The following is a 20,753-nucleotide window of genomic DNA, read 5'->3' on the forward strand; positions in this document are numbered from 1 at the left end:
ACCCAAGCCAACGCGTGAAGCGTCACAATATACTGTATACATTCCCGAACCGGAAGGTAACACTAACACAGGTGATGTAGTCAATGTTGTCTTGAGCTTATGAAAGCTTGACTCACAATCATCGGACCATCGGAACTGAACACCCTTCTGGGTTAATTTGGTCAAAGGTGCTACAATAGATGAAAAACCTTCCACAAACTGACGATAATAACCTGCTAAACCCTGAAAACTCCTGATCTCAGTCGTTGAAGTGGGTCGATGCCAATTCTGAACTGTCTCAATATTTTTGGGATCAACTTTAATACCTTCGCCCGATACAATATGTCCCAAAAATGCTACAGACTCTAGCCAAAACTCATATTTAAAGAACTTAGCATATAACTTTTGTTCCCGCAATGTCTGAAGCACTACTCTCATATGCTGCTCATGTTCCTCCTCACTGCGCGAGTAGATCAAAATGTCATCAATGAAGACAATAACAAACGAATCAATATATGGCCTGAATACCCTGTTCATCAGATCCATAAACGCTGTCGGGGCATTAGTTAAACCAAAAGACATTACCAGAAACTCACAATGACCATATCTAGTACGGAAAGTAGTTTTCGGAACATCCGAATCTCGAATCTTCAATTGATGATACCCCGACCTCAAGTCGATCTTAGAGAACACCCTAGCACCCTGCAACTGGTCAAATAAGTCATCGATACACGGCAACAGGGACTTGTTCTTAATAGTAACTTTGTTCAATTGGCGATAATCAATACACATTCGCATTGTGCCATCCTTCTTCTTCACAAATAATACCAGTGCACCCCAAGGCGATACACTTGGTCTAACGAACCCTTTGGCTAATAACTCTTCAAGCTGCTCTTTTAATTCTTTTAATTCTTTCGGAGCCATGCGATACGGTGGGATAGATATAGGCTGAGTATCTGGAGCCAAGTCAATACATAAATCAATATCCCGATCAGGTGGCATACCTGGAAGATTTGAAGGAAATACATCGGAGAATTCCCTAACTACTGGCACTAAATCAATAGCCGGAGTCTCTGCAGTAATATCCCAAACATAGGCTAGATAAGCCAAACAACTCTTCTCAACCATGTGTTGAGCCTTTATAAAAGAAATAACCCGATTAAATGAACTAACTGACGGACCCTTCCACTCTAGCCTAGGCAAAGATGGAATAGCCAAGGTAACAGTTTTGGCATGACAATCTAGAATAGCATGATATGGAGATAACTAGTCCATACCTAGAATAATTTCAAAATCGGTCATCTCGAGCAATAAGAGATCTGCTCTAGTTTCATAGCCACATAATGTAATAATACAAGACCGGTAGATCTGGTTCACAATAACAGATTTGCCTACATGAGTGGACACATAAACAGGAGTACTCATAGACTCACGAGAAACACCTAGAAATGGAGCAAATAGAGATGACACATATGAATACGTGGATCCTGGGTCAAATAATACTGAGGCATCCTTGCCGCAAACCGAAATAATACCTGTAATCACAGCATCTGAGGCCTTTACATCTGGTCTAGCCGGAAAAGCATAGAACCGAGCTGGAGCGCCAACTGGCTGGCCTCCGCCTGGCTGACCTCCACCTCTAGGACAGCCCCTACCCACCTGTCCTCCACCTCTTGGTGGTCGGACTACTGGTGGAGCAACTGGTCCAGTAATCATAGGCTGCTGACCTTACTGTACTGGTCTACCCCGAAGCCTGGGGCAAAACCTTCGCATGTGACTGGGATCCCCGAACTCGTAACAACTCTTCGGTGTGATGGGCTGCTGACTAAGAGTCTGGCCCTAGGGACCTGAATACCCACTGGGAGGACCTTGAATAGGTGGTGGGCGGTAAGAACTCTCTGGTATAGCACTGAGATAAGGTCGCACTGGAGTACCCCGAGGAGGTGGTGGTGCTGGAAATGGGGGTCTGCTGGACTGCCCCCTCACGAACTAATCTCTGCCCCCAGACGGAGCACCTCTGAACTCTCCAGAGTACCTGAACCGCTTATCTCTCATAATCTTCTCTCGGCTCCACTGATGCACACCCTCAATCCTCTGGGCTATCTCCATAACTAGCTCATAAGAAGTACCCATCTCAACCTCTCGAGCCGTAGTGGCCTGAATGCCAGTATGTAAATTGGCTACAAACTTCTGCACTCTCTCCGCCTCAGTAGGGAGTATCATAAGTGCATGGAGAGATAATTCAGAAAACCTCGCCTCATAATCGGTCACTAACATCTGACCCTGCTGGAGCTGCTCAAACTGAAACCGCCACTCTTCCCTCTAGGAGGGTGGAATATATCTGTCCAGGAAGATATGGGTGAACTTGTCCCAAGTCATGGGAGGAGAATCTGCTGCTCTGCCAAGAACATAAGACTGCCACCATCTACGGGCCCTGCCCTCTAGTTGAAAAGTAGTGAAGTCAACCCCATGAGATTTCAATATCCTCATATTGTGCAGTCTATCCTTGCAATGATCAATGAAGTCCTGTGGATCCTCATGTCGCTCTCCTCAGAAGACAGGATAATGTAGTCTAGTCTATCGGTCCAATAGTTTCTGAGGATCGGCGGCTACAGCTGGCCCGGGTTCAAGTGTAGCTACTGCCACTGGCTGAGCTCCACCCACGGGTAGTGCACCCTAGGTCTGATATACAGCAGTTGCATGTCCATGAGCCTGCGCGGTAGGGGTCTGTGCTCCCCCGCCCGCCTGAGATGTGGCTTGATCTGCCGTAAATAAACCGACCTGAGTCATATTGTCTATGAACCGCAGCATACGACCCATGACATCCTGAAATCCCGGTGCAGACGTGAAATCCACCGGAGTTGGCTCTGCCACATGCACCTCATCATGTTCCTCAACAATGGGGTTCTTTGCTGGACCCGCTGGCGGCATAACTGGAATAGTCCTGGGATGTCCTCACCCTCTACCACGGGCTGGAGCCCTCCCTCAGCCTCTAGCAACTGGGGGAGTAGCTCTTCCCTGGCCTGGAACCTCATTAGAGTGTGTTCTCACCATCTGTGAGAGAATAAGAGAAGTATATTTAGTACTACATTAATTGCACGATGGAATATGAAGAAATGTAGTTTCCTAACACCCTATAGCCTCTCGAAGATAAGTACAGACGTCTCCGTACCGATCCGTAAGACTCTATTAGGTCTGCTCATAACTTGTGAGACCTACGTGAACCTAATGCTCTGATACCATGTTGTCACGACCCATGTTCCACATATAGGTCGTGATGGCGCCCAACACTACAGCTAGGCAAGCCAACTTAATAAATTAAACATATATTGACAAAATTTAAAACTAAGAGAATAATAAAACACCAAATTCTACCAATGTGTGTGCCAAGATCTGGTGTCACAAATGTATGAGCATCTAGTAGATTATACAAAACCTCAAACAATGTCTGAAATAAAAATAGACAGAATGAAAAATACAAGGAGAGACACTAGTAGCTGCAAAACGACTCAGAAAGGCAGCTCACCACGATGCCTCTAGATAACGTGGGTGTACGACGATAGGTCCCCCACTAGTACTTGCCTCAGGTCCTGCACAAAAAAGTGCAGCAAGTGTAGTATGAGTACGTAAACAACGTGTACCCAGTAAGTATCAAGCCTAATCTCGAAGTGGTAGAGACGAGATGGACGACTTTGACACTTACTATGGGTCAATAATAATAACTGAAATACGACTAGAATATCTAAATCAGCATGATTCACAGAATTTACAATAATTTATTTAACCGACGGAAATAATCATATTCCTTCAAATGAAATAATTCTCAATATATTAATTAAATTCCTTAAATTCATATAATTTTCAATTTATCAATTAATCTCATTTACAGGAATAACAATTAATTCCTTAACAAGCAAAAATAATAATTCAATATATTTCAAGGATTTTTCAATTTATCAATTAGCTTCGCAAGCTTGAAATAACTATTAAAATATCGTGTAATTATTATTATTAAGTACGATTTCTGCCGAGGACGTACGACCCAATCCAGAGTGTTGTGTACACTGCCGAGGGACGTGCGACACGATCCATAGATGCATCTATCCTGCCGAGGTGTTCGACTCGCTCCACAAGAAAGGAGGACATTTTCTTATGTACCTCCGGAAGGAGAGTATATTTATTATAAGATAAATTCGGAGGAAGAACAATTTCTTTTAACAATTAATTAATTTAAACAGAAAATCAAGCATACGAGATTTTCATCCTTTCATATCTTTATCTGACAATTCACAATATATTCATATATATATATATATATATATATATATATATATATATATCAATTAATAATAATTAAATAAAGAATACAATGTACACATGTAATTCATGCTTTGAGTCCTAAACTACCCGGACTTTAGCATTAATAGTAGCTACGCATAGACTCTCGACACCTCGTGCATACGTAGCCCCCGCAATTAGCAACAATTATTCAATTTAATCCCTATGGGATAATTTCCCCCTCACAAGATTAGACAAGAGACTTACCTCGTCTCAAAGTCCACTTTTCGATTGTCGCATCGCGTAAAATTCTCGATTCGATGCCGAAAAATCCGAAACTATCCAAAAGTTATATAAAATAATTAATATATGCTCAATAATTCGAAATTCATCTATTAAATAAATTACCCTATCCAAAATGGTAAAATTCCTAAAATTCACCTCGGGCCCACGTGCCCGGATTCCAAAAATGTTTAGATGAAAATGTTACCCATAATCTCAAGAACTCAAATATATAATTTCTATCCAATTCCATAACTATGTTCGTGGTTAAAATCTCACTTTTATAAAATTCTAGATTTTACATCTAAACCCTTGATTTCTAAGATTTACTAGTTATAATCTACCCATAATCTATGTATTTAACTCAAAGGGTATAGAATTAACTTATCTCCAAGTTGTTAGTTGAAATCTCCTCTCAAAAAGCTCCAAAATCGCCCAACAATGGATGAAAAATAGAAAGAAATGGACTGAGTTTTCGTCCGTTTTAAGGTTCTGCCCAGACAGGCTTTTCGCACCTGCGGAAGGAGTACCGCGCATGTGGCTTTCGCACCTGTGGAAATTCCTCGCAGGTGCACATTTTCCTTCTTTTCCTGGTTCCGCACCTGCAGAAGAAGTACTCGCTTCTGCGCAAGCGCAGGTGCGCCCATCCCTTCGCACCTGCGCATTTTTCCGCTTCTGCGCACAAGGCCATCGCACCTGTGCGTTCGCAGGTATGCCAAATGCTTCACATCTGCGATGGTTGGGCAGGCTTCTCTCATTCGCACCTGTGATTGGTGGCTCGCATCTGGGGCAGTCCAAGCGTAGGTGCGATTATGACAGTAGCTGGGAGCTTCAGTCTTTGCTCAATTTCCCAAAATTGGTCCGAGCCTAGTCTGGTTAACACTCGGGACCCCCGGGGCCCCGTCCGAACATACCAACAGGTTTGAAATCATAAAACAGACTCGCTCGAACTCTCGGAACGCGTAAAACATCATCAAATCTAAGAATCATACCCTAAACCAAATTGATTCAAACTTAAGAAATTTCAAGTTCTTCAATTTACTTCCAATGCGCCGAAATATACTTAAACTACTCGGAATGACACGAAAATTTGCGTGCAAGTCTTAAATCACTATACGGAACTATTCCCAAATTCGGAATTTTAAACGGACTTCAATTACTCAAAATCCTACTCCAAACCAAATTTAAAGAATTTAAACCTTCAAATAGTTGATTTTTACTATTAAGCACCAAAACGCTCCCGAGTTTGTGCGAAAAACCTGTCTGGACAGAACCTTAAAACGGACGAAAACTCAGTCCATTTATTTCTATTTTTCATCCATTGTTGGGCGATTTCAGAGCTTTTGAGAAGAGGGTTTCAACTAGCAATTGAAAGGTAAGTTAATTCCATACCCTTTGAGTTAAATACATAGATTATATGTAGATTATAACTAGTAAATCTTAGAATCAAAGATTTAGATGAAAAAATTAGATTTTTATAAAAAATGAGATTTTAACCACGAAAATAGTTATGGAATTGGGTAGAAATTATATATTTAAGTTCTTGAGATTATGGGTAACGTTTTCATCTAAAAATTTCCAGAATCCGAGCATGTGGGCCCGAGGTGAATTTTAGGAATTTTGGATAAGGTAATTTATTTAATAGATAAATTTCGAATCATTTAGCATATATTAATTATTGTGTATAATATTTGGATAGTTTCGGATCTTTCAGCATCGAATCAAGAATTCAACGCTACGTGATAATCGGAAAGTGGACTTTGAGACGAGGTGAGTCTCTTATCTAATCTTGTGAGGGGGATATTACCCCATAGGGATTAAATTGAATAATTATTGCTAATTGCGGGGCTACGTACGCACGATGTGACGAGAGTCCGTGCGTAGCTACTATTAATGCTAAAGTCCGGGTAGTTTAGGACTCAAAGCATGAATTACATGTGTACATGGTATTCTTTGTTTAATTAATATTAATTGATATATATGAATATATTGTGAATTGTCAGATAAAGATATTAAAGGATGGAAATCTCATATGCTTGATTTTCTGTTTAAATTAATTAATTATTAAAAGAAATTATTCTTCCTCCGGAATTTATCTTTAATAAATATACTCTCTTCCCGGAGGTACATAAGAAAATGTCCTCCTTTCTTGTGGAGCGGGCCGAACGCCTCGGCATGATAGATACATCTATGGATCGTGCCGCACGTCCCTCGGCAATGTACATGACACTCTGGATCGGGCCGTACGTTCTCGGCAGAAATCGTGCTTAATAATAATAATTACACGATACCTTAATAGTTTATTTCAGCTTGCGAAGCTAATTGATAAATTGGTGAATCCTTGGAATTTAATGAATTATTATTCCTGCTTGTTAAGGAATTAATTGTTATTCCTGTAAACGAGATTAATTGATAAATTGGAAATTATTTGAATTGAAGGAATTTAATTAATATATTGAGAATTGTTGCATTTGAAGGAATTTAATAATTTTTGCTGGTTAAATAAATTATTGTAAATTATGTAAATCATGCTGATTTAGATATTCTAGTTTTATTTTAATTATTATTATTGACCCATAGTAAGTGTCAAAGTCGGCTATCTCGTCTCTACCACTTCTATATTAGGCTTGATACTTACTGGGTACACGTTACTTTCGTACTCATACTGCACTTGCTGCATATTTTATTGTGCAGGTACATATATGTATAACGGCCTTGTGGGCACAGAGGTGTGGTTAATAATTGTGGGGACATAGATGAGCTGCATTCTATATTACGATCCCCAGCTAACAGAGTCTCCTTCAAAGTTATTATATTTTCCTGTCTAATTTTTATTCTAGACAGATGCTGTGTTTTATTTTAATTTCCTAGTAAATGCTCATGCACTTGTGACACCGGGTTTTGGGAATGGTTGTGAATTGTTTAGAAATTTAGTTGCTAAAAATATTTATCATTTACTATATGAGTTTTATCTTTACAATTTTATTAAAGAAACTTTTATTTCAAAAATACTAAAATGGGTAATTTAGTTAATTGATTATGGTTGGCTTGCCTGACAGTGGTGTCCGGCGCCATCATGACCTTTTTGGATTTTGGGTCGTGACAACATGGTATCAGAGCACTAGGTTCACTTAGGTCTCACGAGTCATGAGCAAGTCTAGTAGAGTCTTGTGGATCGGTACGGAGACGTTTGTGCTTATATTCGAGAGGCTACATGGCTGATAGGAATACTTCCCTTTTTGATTCCTCATCGTGCGATTCGATTCCTTTTAGGCTTATGCCTACATTTCCTTCCTATTCAATCTTATGCGACGTGAAGCATTTGTTAAAAATTGGGGATCGAGGAAATTTTTAATGGTACTACAGATGTAGTGCGGGATGCTTCTCCCTGTGTAATTAATTGGGCTATTGTCGTCGCCTTGCGGAAGGCCGCTCTATCATTTTAGTTCATTATCAATACTACCTAAGGTTTTGAGATTTGGCATTGATTGTTATGACGATTCATGCGTTGTTATCGCATAGTATTTTTGTAATGGTAGAATACCTGTCTGTGTGTCAGGGTAGTAAACGATTTGAAAGAAGGTTTTCACAGTATATGATTCAGAGGTTCCATGTTTTAATTCCAGCGAAGAAAAGGAAATCAGACTATGAATGTTCAGGTTTGGGGTTGATGGAGTAACGAAGCTTGATATTTTTGAGTGTGGTATAGTTTTCAATTTTGATGTGGTGTCATCGCCTTATAAAATGCGTTAAGGTTCGCCAGTGTTATGGTTTTCTTCAACTCGCCTTCACGACGGGGTGTTAGGAATTGGTATAGGGGAAGCAGTCGTTAGAGATCGCGGTGTACATTAATTCAGGATCGAAGCAGCGTTTCTAGTATTGATATCTCGAGAAGGATGATTGTCAGAAAGGTTTAAAGCTGGTAACGAGCCATTGGTTCAAGTGCTACAGAGATGGATTTTGAGTTAAGGCAACAACTAGGCAGCGAAGGATGAGAAAGGACATGTGGAAGGTGTCTTGTGGTGGTTAAGTTCCTAGAAGGCCAAGTGTAAGAAAACACAAGTTGAGTAGTTGCTTAAAGGAGAAGGTTTGACCAAAGTGGGAGAGTGGCAAAGTAGCATATGGGTTACGTGGTAGGATAACTACACGGCTTGAGGAAAGTTTGAAGTGATTTGGGATTCATGGTGGACAGGGACTAGGTATACGGGCTTAATTTGGAATATTGGCTGCTATATTGAGGAAGATTTGGTATGACAGGAGATAGTTGCTTGATATGAAGAAGGATACAACATGACTTTGGATTGGAATGTATTGTCGCACCTTTAGTTGATGTCCACGAGGAGTGAACGGACTGATGCAGCTGGTGAATGAGCTTGGACTCAGGATGATCTACTGATTTCGTAGTATTTGCACCCAGTGCAGCGGCGTTGGAATATGTCGTCATATAATTTCCACGGGTGGGTTATCTCCTGTGAGCAGGTTAGCAGTTGCGTGGTATTGATGAAGCTTCTGCGAAGAATTCTACTGGCTACCCGGTAAGAGATTTAATATGTAAATGTGGCTAGTGGTTCTGAGTATTTATTAAAGGTTAATAGAAGGATTTCGAGAAAATTTGGTGAGTTGCGTGTGCAGGATCATGTCAACAATGAAGAAAGAATCTCGGTGGATTCCAAAATTTTTGTAATTGTAGCTTCAAGCTAAGTGGGAGAGCCCCACCGTCTATGATTGGATTGCGTAGTGTCAACTTGTGCGGTTTCTGGTTATCGGTGTATTGGTGGGTCATTGCAACTAAGTAAAGAAAACATCAGTGGTAATTTGAGCAAAGTATTTGGAGAATATGTGCCATATTTGGCCTTATAAATTCATATTCAGGTTTTTGGAAGACTCAGAGTTTATGCTTCGTGTAGATGTAATGCACAGGAAAGTGAAACAGTTGGATGTTTCCTTGATAAAGTGTCCATGTGCTAGCAGGGCCTTGGAATTGATCATGTTTGGGAACAAGTCAGAGCAAGTGACTCTCAATAACGTTCCTAGTGGATTCAAAAATTTAAAGTGTGTTGTCTAAGGATCTCGAGTCTATAGTATGGTTGAGTATCGAGCTTTTGTAGTAGATTATGAAACGGGGCTTGGAGTACTCTACGTTATCTTCAGGTTGTGGTGTAGCATTAGAGAAACGGAAGAAAATAACTTCGGATTCATAAAAGAAGTATCATAATGGGTGTACCAGTTAAAGATGTAAAAAGTGCGCATAAGAAGGGATATGAGATAATTAGTGGGTTTTGAAATAGAGTGGTCTCATGAAATAAGGTCACTTGGGATGAATGCGGATTTGAGTTCATGATGTAATGAATGGAGCTCTTATTATTTCTAAGGCAAGTTGAGAATAAATTGAGAAAAGACGGGTCGGCTAACAATGGTTGAATCGACATGATGGTGGCAATGATCAGTTCCTTCAGCGCATTGAATTATGCGTGTGATTTGTGGCGTACGTGTGAGGCTTGACGACCACCATAATTGATTTTATTTGGAGGAATTCAAGTATTATGATATGTTATGTGTAGAGGGATCCCAAAAGAGTTATGGTAGTGTAGACCACTACTTGAGGTCGGTATTTTCTGCGGATATGGGAATTCAGTCAGGTATTGCAATGGTTCTCTTGAAATAAGTTAAGTAGAAGGTTTTTATATGATGAATTGTTTACCCTATTAGTGGTTCGGGAGTTATGATGGAATTCTTGTACTCCGGTGCATTTGCGTGATTAAGTGCACTAAGTAGCATGGAATTCGAAAGTTGAGGATTCAAGATTTCGGTTTGGTGTTGACAAGGATGTCATGAGCTCGGATGAGCAGGAAAAGGATTTAGATGTTTAAAGTAATATGGTATTATTTTTGGCATCATCTAAGGTCGATGTCAGGTGTAAGAGACCTTGTGTATTGATTTGTGGATTCTTGATATGCTTTACAGCATTAGTGTAACCAATAGCATGGATGTGGAGACTTGTTACCTGGTGCGGAAGGTCGTGGGAGTGTGTCTCACGAAAAGATTGTGTAAGAGTGACATGTAGTCACTTGATTGAGTGAAGATTGAAACCAAGTATAAAGATTGTGGTAATATCGCTGATTCGAGAATTTATGCCTGGAGGGCGCTAGGTTTATTTGGTTGTCGACTGTGGAAGTATTGTTCCAGTTATGATGGCTATTCTTGAATGTTATGGGAAAAAGGGTTATTATGGATACTTGAAAAGTTATTAGCCTAGTACGATGCGATCAGAATCAGCTTGAGGTATGTGGATGGATTTGAATATGAATATGGGCTCTATATCAGGCTGGTTGTGTTCATTTCAGCATAACCGCTCCTTATGGAGGAGTGTTCAGACGTTGGATATCGTTTCGTCGTCTGTTATTTCATGTAATACTATATTGTGCCGTGTGAGTTGCGAAATGGCTTGATAAATTTCTTATGTGTTGAGGTTCCGTATAGCGATGGTATTATATGAGCAGGATGGCTCTCGAGATTCAGATCATATATCGCACCTTAGTTGTGCTTGAGTTTTGTAGCGTATGGTGCTGTAAGTCCTTCCAAGGATGGTATTATGCACTTAGTGTGCTTGTGTTCGATGTTCAGATATTTTGTAAGTAATGAGCATTCTAGCTCGGTAAGTATTTTTTTTTATAGATTCTTTTTTTGTGCGGATTGGGTTGCACGCCGCAACAGTGTGATGTTGAGTACGGTTCCCTATATTTTATTTTGTGTGTTTTGTGTCCCATTTTCTGAGGAAGGTTCATGACACCTTTTCGGTTGTTTAATTAGTCACGTGGGTTGAGTAATCCTTTCCATAGTCTATTTTCCTTATGTATCGCAATTGAGTCCGTAGTTTATTAGATCATTGTGGCGTCATATGAGACTTTTTGTCATGTCTGAGGTGGCTTATTGCCTGAGCAACTTATACTAAGTGAGACGAGGTTATTGGATCCGGGATCAGTACAATCGGATTATATGAATTATAATAAAGAGCAAATACCATTATTTGGTCCATAATGAGGCAATGGTTCTTGTCAGAAGGAGAAACTCAATAATTTGTTGGCTCAGTAGTTGGTTATGAATTTCTACTCATTTCTTCTATCGTGGAAGCAGTTCAAGAGTTGGAACAGGAATTATATGTATCATGAGGTGTGTTGTGAACATCAGATTCGTGGAATTTCGGCTATTATTATCGGAGGATGATATTATGATCATGTGAATGGTGCGGTGCATGGTCTAAATTCAACCAAGGTATGAAACCCTGTATTGGTGCATCGTGTAGTGATTGATACGGTGTTCGTAGGTTGGAAACATGCATGGTAGAGAATTCTGGATGTTAGAATTGGGCTCTAAGGCTTAATCGCCTAAATAAAGGGGAGAATCTTCATATTGGCTTGAGCTAATGTGCTCAATTGGGTGTGGTAGCACGGGTAGGTGCTCGAAGTGTTAAACTGAGATTTTGGACAACTCCGGAACGGTCCTTAGCACGTTCGAGGACGAACGTATATTTAAGTGGGAGAGAATGTAATGACCCAACCGGTCATTTTGACTGTTAGAACCCTGTTCCCCTAAATAAAACTTTCCGTATGTGTTTTTAATGATTTATGACTTGCGGAGATGGTTGGTTCGGGATTTGGAAGTGTGTGAGTTGAAATCGGAACACTTGGTTCCTTAAGTTAGCTTAAAATGGACAAGTTTGACTTCGGTCAATATTTTGAGAAAATGACCCCGGAATCGGGATTTGACGGTTCCAATAGGTTCGTATGATGATTTTGGACTTGGGCGTATGTCCGAATCGGGTTTTGGATAACCCGGGAGCGTTTTGACGCTTGATAGTAAAAATCAACTATTTGAAGGTTTAAAATTCTTTAAATTTGGTTTGGAGTAGGATTTTGAGTAATTGAAATCCGTTTGAAATTCCGAGTTTGGGAATAGTTACGTATAGTGATTTAAGACTTGCATGCAAATTTTCGTGTCATTCTGAGTAGTTTAAGTATATATCGGCGCATTGGAAGTAAATTGAAGAACTTGAAATTCTTAAGTTTGAATCAATTTGGTTTAGGGTATGATTCTTAGATTTGATGTTGTTTTACGCGTTCCGAGAGTTTGAGCGAGTCCGTTTTATGATTTCAAACCTGTTGGTATATTCGGGCGGGGCCCCGGGGGTCATGAGTGTTAACCGGACAAGGCTCGGACCAATTTTGGAAAATTGAGCAAGGACCGAAGCTCCCAGCTACTGTCATAATCGCACCTGCGCTTGGACAGCCGCAGGTGCGAGCCACCAATCGCAGGTGCGAAAGAGAGGAGCCTGCCCAGCCATCGCAGATGCAAAGTAATTTGGCGCACCTGCGAACGCGCAGGTGCGAAGGTCTTGTGCGCAGAAGCGGAGGGATGCGCAGGTGCGAAGGAATGGACGCACCTGCGCTTGCGCAGAAGTGAGCTCTTCTTATGCAGGTGCGGAACCAGGAAAAAAGGGAAAATGCGCACCTGCGAGGAATTTTCGCAGGTGCGAAAGCCGCATGTGTGGAACTCCTTCCGCATGCGCGAAAAACCTGTCTGGGCAGAACCTTAAAACTGACGAAAACTCAGTCCATTTATTTCTATTTTTCATCCATTGTTGGGCGATTTCAGAGCTTTTGAGAAGGGGGTTTCAACTAGCAATTGAAAGGTAAGTTAATTCCATACCCCTTGAGTTAAATACATAGATTATAACTAGTAAATCTTAGAAATCAAAGATTTAGATGAAAAAACTAGATTTTTATAAAAAATGAGACTTTAACCACAAAAATAGTTATGGAATTGGGTAGAAATTATATATTTAAGCTCTTGAGATTATGGGTAACGTTTTCATCCAAATATTTCTAGAATCCGAGCATGTGGGCCCGAGGTGAATTTTAGGAATTTTGGATAAGGTAATTTATTTAATAGATAAATTTCGAATCATTTAGCATATATTAATTATTGTGTATAATATTTGGATAGTTTCGGATCTTTCAGCATCGAATCAAGAATTCAACGCTACGTGATAATCGGAAAGTGGACTTTGAGACGAGGTAAGTGTCTTGTCTAATCTTGTGAGGGGGATATTACCCCATAGGGATTAAATTGAATAATTGTTGCTAATTGCGGGGGCTACGTACGTACGAGGTGACGAGAGTCCGTGCGTAGCTACTATTAATTCTAAAGTCCGGGTAGTTTAGGACTCAAAGCATGAATTACATGTGTACATTGTATTCTTTGTTTAATTAATATTAATTGATATATATGAATATATTGTGAATTGTCAGATAAAGATATTAAAGGACGGAAATCTCATATGCTTGATTTTCTGTTTAAATTAATTAATTATTAAAATAAATTGTTCTTCCTCCGAAATTTATCTTTAATAAATATACTCTCTTCCCGGAGGTACATAAGAAAATGTCCTCCTTTCTTGTGAAGCGGGCCGAATGCCTCGGCATGATAGATGCATCTATGGATCGTGCTGCACGTCCCTCGGCAGTGTACACGACACTCTGGATCGGACCGTACGTCCTCGGCAGAAATCGTGCTTAATAATAATAATTACACGATACCTTAATAGTTTATTTCAGCTTGCGAAGCTAATTGATAAATTGGAGAATCCTTAGAATTTAATGAATTATTATTTCTGCTTGTTAAGGAATTAATTGTTATTCCTGTAAACGAGATTAATTGATAAATTAGAAATTATTTGAATTGAAGGAATTTAATTAATATATTGAGAATTGTTGCATTTGAAGGAATTTGATTATTTCTGCTGGTTAAATAAATTATTGTAAATTATGTGAATCATACTGATTTAGATATTCTAGTTTTATTTCAATTATTATTATTGACCCATAGTGAGTGTCAAAGTTGGTTATCTCGTCTCTACCACTTCGAGATTAGGCTTGATATTTACTGGGTACACGTTATTTTCGTACTCATACTGCACTTGCTGCATATTTTATTGTGCAGGTACATATATGTATAGCGGCCTTGTGGGCACAGAGGTGTGGTTAATAATTGTGGGGACATAGGTGAGCTGCATTCTATATTACGATCCGCAGCTAACAGAGTCTCTTTCAGAGTTATTATATTTTCCTGTCTAATTTTTATTCTGGACAGATGCTGTATTTTATTTTAATTCCCTAGTAAATGCTCATGCACTTGTGACACCGAGTTTTGGGAATGGCTCTGAATTGTTTAGAAATTTAGTTACTAAAAATATTTATCATTTACTCTATGAGTTTTATCTTTACAATTTCATTAAAGAAATTTTTATTTCAAAAATACTAAAATGGGTAATTAAGTTAATTGATTATGGTTCGCTTGCCTGACAGTGGTGTCCAGCACCATCACGGCCTTTTTGAATTTTGGGTCGTGACATACGCCCAAATCCAAAATCATCATACGAACCTATTGGAACCGTCAAATCCCAATTTTGGGGCCGTTTTCTTAAAATGTTGACCGAAGTCAAACTTGTCCATTTAAAGCTAACTTAAGGAACCAAGTGTTTCGATTTCAACCCACACACTTTCAATTCCCGAACCAACCATTCCCACGAGTCATAAATTAATAAAAGCATGTTCGGGGAGTTCTATTTTAGGGAACGGGTTTCTAAAAGTTAAAATGACCAGTTGGGTCATTACATAAGGGATACTCATTTAAAACTAATTTGTATATACTTGGTAAATTATATATGACCATGTAATTAAGTTAAAACTTGATTAGAGAGGGTAAATAAGTTTCATATGTAGCATAGATAGGTAAAAAAGCTTTTTAAAGTTTATGTAATTTAATATTAAATGGTAATTTTGAAATAAACTTTAGTGATTTATCCGACATTTTGCCTTTATTTATTTATATTTTTTCAGTGCATCTTAAGTCAATAATTCAATCGATCACATTTCTTTCCTCTCGAGCCTTGACTATTTGCTTCCTCTTATTATAATAGTTTGGTCTCTACATTGATATAGAAGAAAGTAGGGAAAGTACCAGCTATGTCCATTTATAAGTAACTCATTACAAAAATTGGCCAATTCATAAAATATTACTAATATTAGCTAAATATTACTAATATTAGCCAATTAGCTATTTGTAGCAAAAAAGATCAGATCTTTTCTTTCTTTTGAGTGGGTGTTATTAGAATAGATTGGGTACATCTTAAGGAGCTTGAATCCCAATTTTGGGATGATTTGGTGAAGTTTTGAGGTGGTTTGAATTGAAAATTCGAAATAAAAACTGAACATGAAAAAAAAATGATATATATATCACACTGTGTATCATTTATATATCACATATGTACCATATTTGTATCAATTGTGTATCACATGTATATCCACGCTATTGTCAGGGCCATCATCAAGAATCGGAATATTGTAGCGCAACTCCAAAAATAAAATAAAAATATTTACGCTAATAGTTAATTTAGCATGTGTAATCAAATTAGTTACTTATAGATTGCCCTTATTAGTCACTATTGTTGATACAATATTCAAGTATTTCAGTTTAAAACAAACATGAATCAGTGCATATGAGTCAAATTTGGAATTCATTCTCTATTTTTCTTTCTTTAACAAATCGAGTAAGAAAAGAATAATGTATGGTACAACATCATACAAATTACAAATAAATTTCATACAAGTTTAATACTAATCTGATATACCTACAACAACATACATACTAAAAAATAATCATACAACTAATTATACAATATATAACTTATTTATAACTCATCTATAATTTTCATACATCATTCTTACCCAATTAGGTACAACTACAACATCATACAACTTAGATATAATTTTCATACAAATTTTATGCAATATGTCTTTTGTATGTATTTTGTATATATTATGTATGTGGTGTGTTCTTCTTCCTCTCCGAAATTTCAATCAAAACTTTCTCTCTAAATACATCTTTTATACTGTCACGACCCGAAATTCCCACCTTCGGACCGTGATGGCACCTAATATTTTACTTGCTAGCCAAGCCAACGTTAGAATAATATTAACCAATTTTTTAAAACAATTTTAAAATTATTAATAATCAAAGAAATAAATGCGAAAGCAAAGTTTGAAATATAGTGAATAATCTATAAAAACAACGGTGTCTAAATATCATCCCAGAATTGGTGTCACAAGTGCATGAGCTTCTAGAATAATACAAATAAAGGTCTAAATAAAATAAAGCTATCTGGAAATAAACACACAGCTAAAGTAAAATAGACAGGGACTTCATAATTGCGGACGCCATGCAGTTATACCTCAAGTCTCCTCCGAGTAGCTGAAATCCGAGCAAGTCTATGGCACGCCGATGGGACCAACTCTGAAATTTGCACAAGAAGTGCAAAGTGTAGTATCAGTACAACCGACCCCATATACTGGTAAGTGCTGAGCGTAACCTCGACGAAGTAGTGACGAGGCTAAGGTGGTTCACTTACATTAACCTGTACACAATATTAATAACAACAACAATAATAGAAATAAATCAGGTAACTCATTTATAATGATTGGATCCAACTCAGCAGTTATAACCAATTATCATTTCCATCAATTCTCTTGCAGCGTGCAACCCACTCTCACAATATATTCACATTCGGTTCTGTTGCAGCGTGCAACCCGCTCTCACAATATATTCACATTCAGTTCTATTGCAGCGTGTAACCTGCTCTTACAATATATTTACATTCAGTTCTGTTGCAACGTGCAGCCCGCTCTCACAATATATTCATTTTAATCAAGTCTGTTACGGCGTGCAACCCGATCCCCCAATATATATATATGTATGTCGACTTTTAAATAAGTCTGTTGCGGCGTGCAACCCGATCCTCCAATATAGACTTTTAATAAGTCTATTGCGACGTGCAACCCGATCCTCCAATATGGACTTTTAATAAGTCTGTTGCGGCGTGCATCCCGATCCTCCAATATGGACTTTTAATAAGTCTGTTGTGGCGTGCAACCCGATCCTCCAATATATTCATTATAATCAATCTTGTTGCGGCGTGCAACCCGCTCCTCCAACATATTCATTTATCAATTCTTATAGAAGAATTTCCCCAATAAATGCAATAATTAATATAAAATTATAAGACAACAAACATACAATAATTATGATTTAATTACGAAACAAACAAAGGCAAATAGCAAATTATTATAGAAATCAGAGAGAAAATATGCAGTTTAATATTTAATATTCTAAATGTCAAATAACAATTAAGGCACATAATTCAAATAGCATGTAACAATTAATGCAGGAATTCAAGAATTAATATTTAACAAAGAATAGGAGAGAAACAATTATTATAATAATTAATTCTTGATTTAAAACAATTTATGATTTTTCAAGTAAGCAGGCAAACAATTAATTTGACGACGTATAGACACTCGTCACCTCGCCTATACGTCGTTCACATGCAATTCACATAACAATTAATTTAAGGGTTCTATTCCCTCAAATCAAGGTTAACCACGACACTTACCTCGCTTTGCAAATTCCAATCAATAACTCAACCACAACTTTTCCTTTTAAATTTGTCTCCAAAAGCTTCAAATCTATTCACAAATAATTCAATATACTCAATACGAATCATAGGAATTAATTCCATATGAATTTATAAATTTTCCGAATAAAAATACGAAATTTATTTAAATATTCGACAGTGGGACCCACGTCTCAAATCTTGGAAAAACTTATGAAATCCGAACACCCATTTCGAGACGAATCCAACCATACAAAAATTATCCAATTCCGATGTCAAATGGATCTTCAAATCTAAATTTTTCGTTTTTTGAAAGTTTTACAAAAATTCCAATTTCTTTCGTCTAAATCCGAAATAAATGATGAATATAGACTTAGATTTATGAAATACAATCACTATATGATAAAGAACACTTACCCAGTTCAAAATTGTGAAAAACTCCTTAGAAATCGCCCCTAAGCCGAGTTATAATTGAGGGTTTGTGAAAAATGGGAAAAAATCCTGTTTTGGTTCTGTTTTAAGTCACAGGCGTCAGGCCTTCTTCGCGTTCGCGAAGGGCCTGTCACGTTCGTGATAAATAGCCGCCCGTGGCTTTCGCGTTCACGAGTCCTCCTTCACGTTCACGAGTCCTCCTTCACGTTCACGAAGACTTTTCCCCCCTGTCCTTCGCGTGCCAGTGCTCGCGTTCGCGTAGAAGGACAACTGACCCCTCCCCCAGGCCTCTAAAGCTGCGCGTTGAGCTGGTCGCGTTTGCGAAGGGTAAAGTCCCCATAGCTTCGCGTTCGCGACCCAATATTCGCATTCGCGAAGAAGGAAAATTCATCCAACCCATTTTTCTCTTCGCGTTCGCGAGAGTACATTCGCGAACGCGATGAAGGAAATAGCAGAAGCCTGAAGTTGCAGAAAAAACAGATTTTCTAAGTTTCAAATCATCCTGTATCCTATCCAAAACTCACCCGAGCCCTCGGGGCTCCAAACCAAGCATGCACACAAGTCTTAAAATATCATACGAACTTGCTCGCGCGATCAAATCGCCAAAATAACACCTAGAACTACGAATCGGACACCAATTCAAAGGAAATTTTCAAGAAAACTTTAAATCTTATATTTTTACAACCCGACGTCCGAATCACGTCAAATCAACTCCGATTCTCACCAAATTCGGCAGACAAGTCATAAATATTATAGTGGACCTATACCGGGCTCCAAAACCAAAATACGGACCCAAGGTCAATAAATCCAACTCCAGTAATTTCTTAAAAATCATTAAGCTTTCAAGCTTTTAATTTTTCATCAAAATTCCATATCTCGGGCTAGGGACCTCGAAATTCGATTCCGGGAATATGCCCAAGTCCCAAATCACGATACGGACCTACCGAAATTGTCAAAACACTGATCCGGGTTCATTTGCTCAAATTGTTGACCAAACTCAACTCAGTTAAGTTTTAAATCTCTACTTCACATTTTAATCCATTTTTTACATAAAAATTTTCCGAAAAATTGTACGGACTGCGCACGCAAGTCGAGGAATTATACATGGTGCTTTTTTTCGAAGTCTTAGAACACATAATTACTTATTAAATTTAAAGATGACATTTTGGGTCATCACATTCTCCACCTCTAAAACAAACATTCGTCCTCGAACGGAGTTAGAAAAAGTACCTGAGCTGGAGAAAAGGTGTGGATATTTACTCCTCATGTCCAACTCGGACTCCCAGGTAGATGCCTCTACCGGCTGACCTCTCCATTGCACCCGAACTGAAGGATAACCCTTAGACCTCAACTGCCAGACCTGCCGGGCTAGAATAGCCACCGGCTCCTCCTCGTAAGTCAAATCTTTGTCCATTTGGACTGAGCTGAAATCTAACACATGGAACGAATCACCATGATATTTCCGGAGCATAGACACTTGGAACACCGGATGAACCGCTGATAAACTAGGTGGTAGTGAAAGTCTGTAGGCTACTTCACCCACCCTTTCAAGAATTTCAAAGGGTCCGATATACCTGGGGCTCAACTTGCCCTTCTTTCCGAACCTCATTACATCTTTCATAGGTGAAACCCGGAGCAATATTCTTTCTCCAACCATGAATGCAATATCATGAACTTTACGGTCGGCATAACTCTTTTGCCTAGACCGAGTTGTGCGAAGTCGATCCTGAATAATTTTGACCTTATCCAAGGCATCCTGTACCAAATCGGTACCCAACAACCGAGCCTCTCCCGGTTCAAACCAGCCAACTAGCGAACGGCATTGCTTTCCGTATAATGCCTCATATGGAGCCATCTGAATGCTCGACTGGTAGTTATTATTATAAGCAAACTCCGCAAGTGGCAAGAACTGATCCCAAGAACCTCCAAAGTCTATAACACAAGCGCGAAGCATATCTTCCAATATTTGAATGGTGCACTCTGACTGTCCGTCTGTCTGTGGATGAAATGTTGTACTCAACTAAACCCACGTGCCTAACTCACGTTGTACAACCCTCCAGAAGTGTGAGGTAAATTGCATACCTCGATCTAAAATAATAGACACGGCCACACCGTGTAGGCGGAAAATCTCACGAATGTAAATTTTAGCTAACCTCTATGAAGAATAGGTAACTGCTACTGGAATGAAATGTGCTGACTTGGTCAACCTGTCCACAATGACCCAAACTGCGTCAAATTTTCTCTGAGTCCGTGGGAGCCCAACAACAAAATCCAT

This window comes from Nicotiana tomentosiformis, chromosome 2 (genome assembly GCF_000390325.3).
Source record: "Nicotiana tomentosiformis chromosome 2, ASM39032v3, whole genome shotgun sequence".
Lineage (NCBI taxonomy): Eukaryota > Viridiplantae > Streptophyta > Magnoliopsida > Solanales > Solanaceae > Nicotiana > Nicotiana tomentosiformis.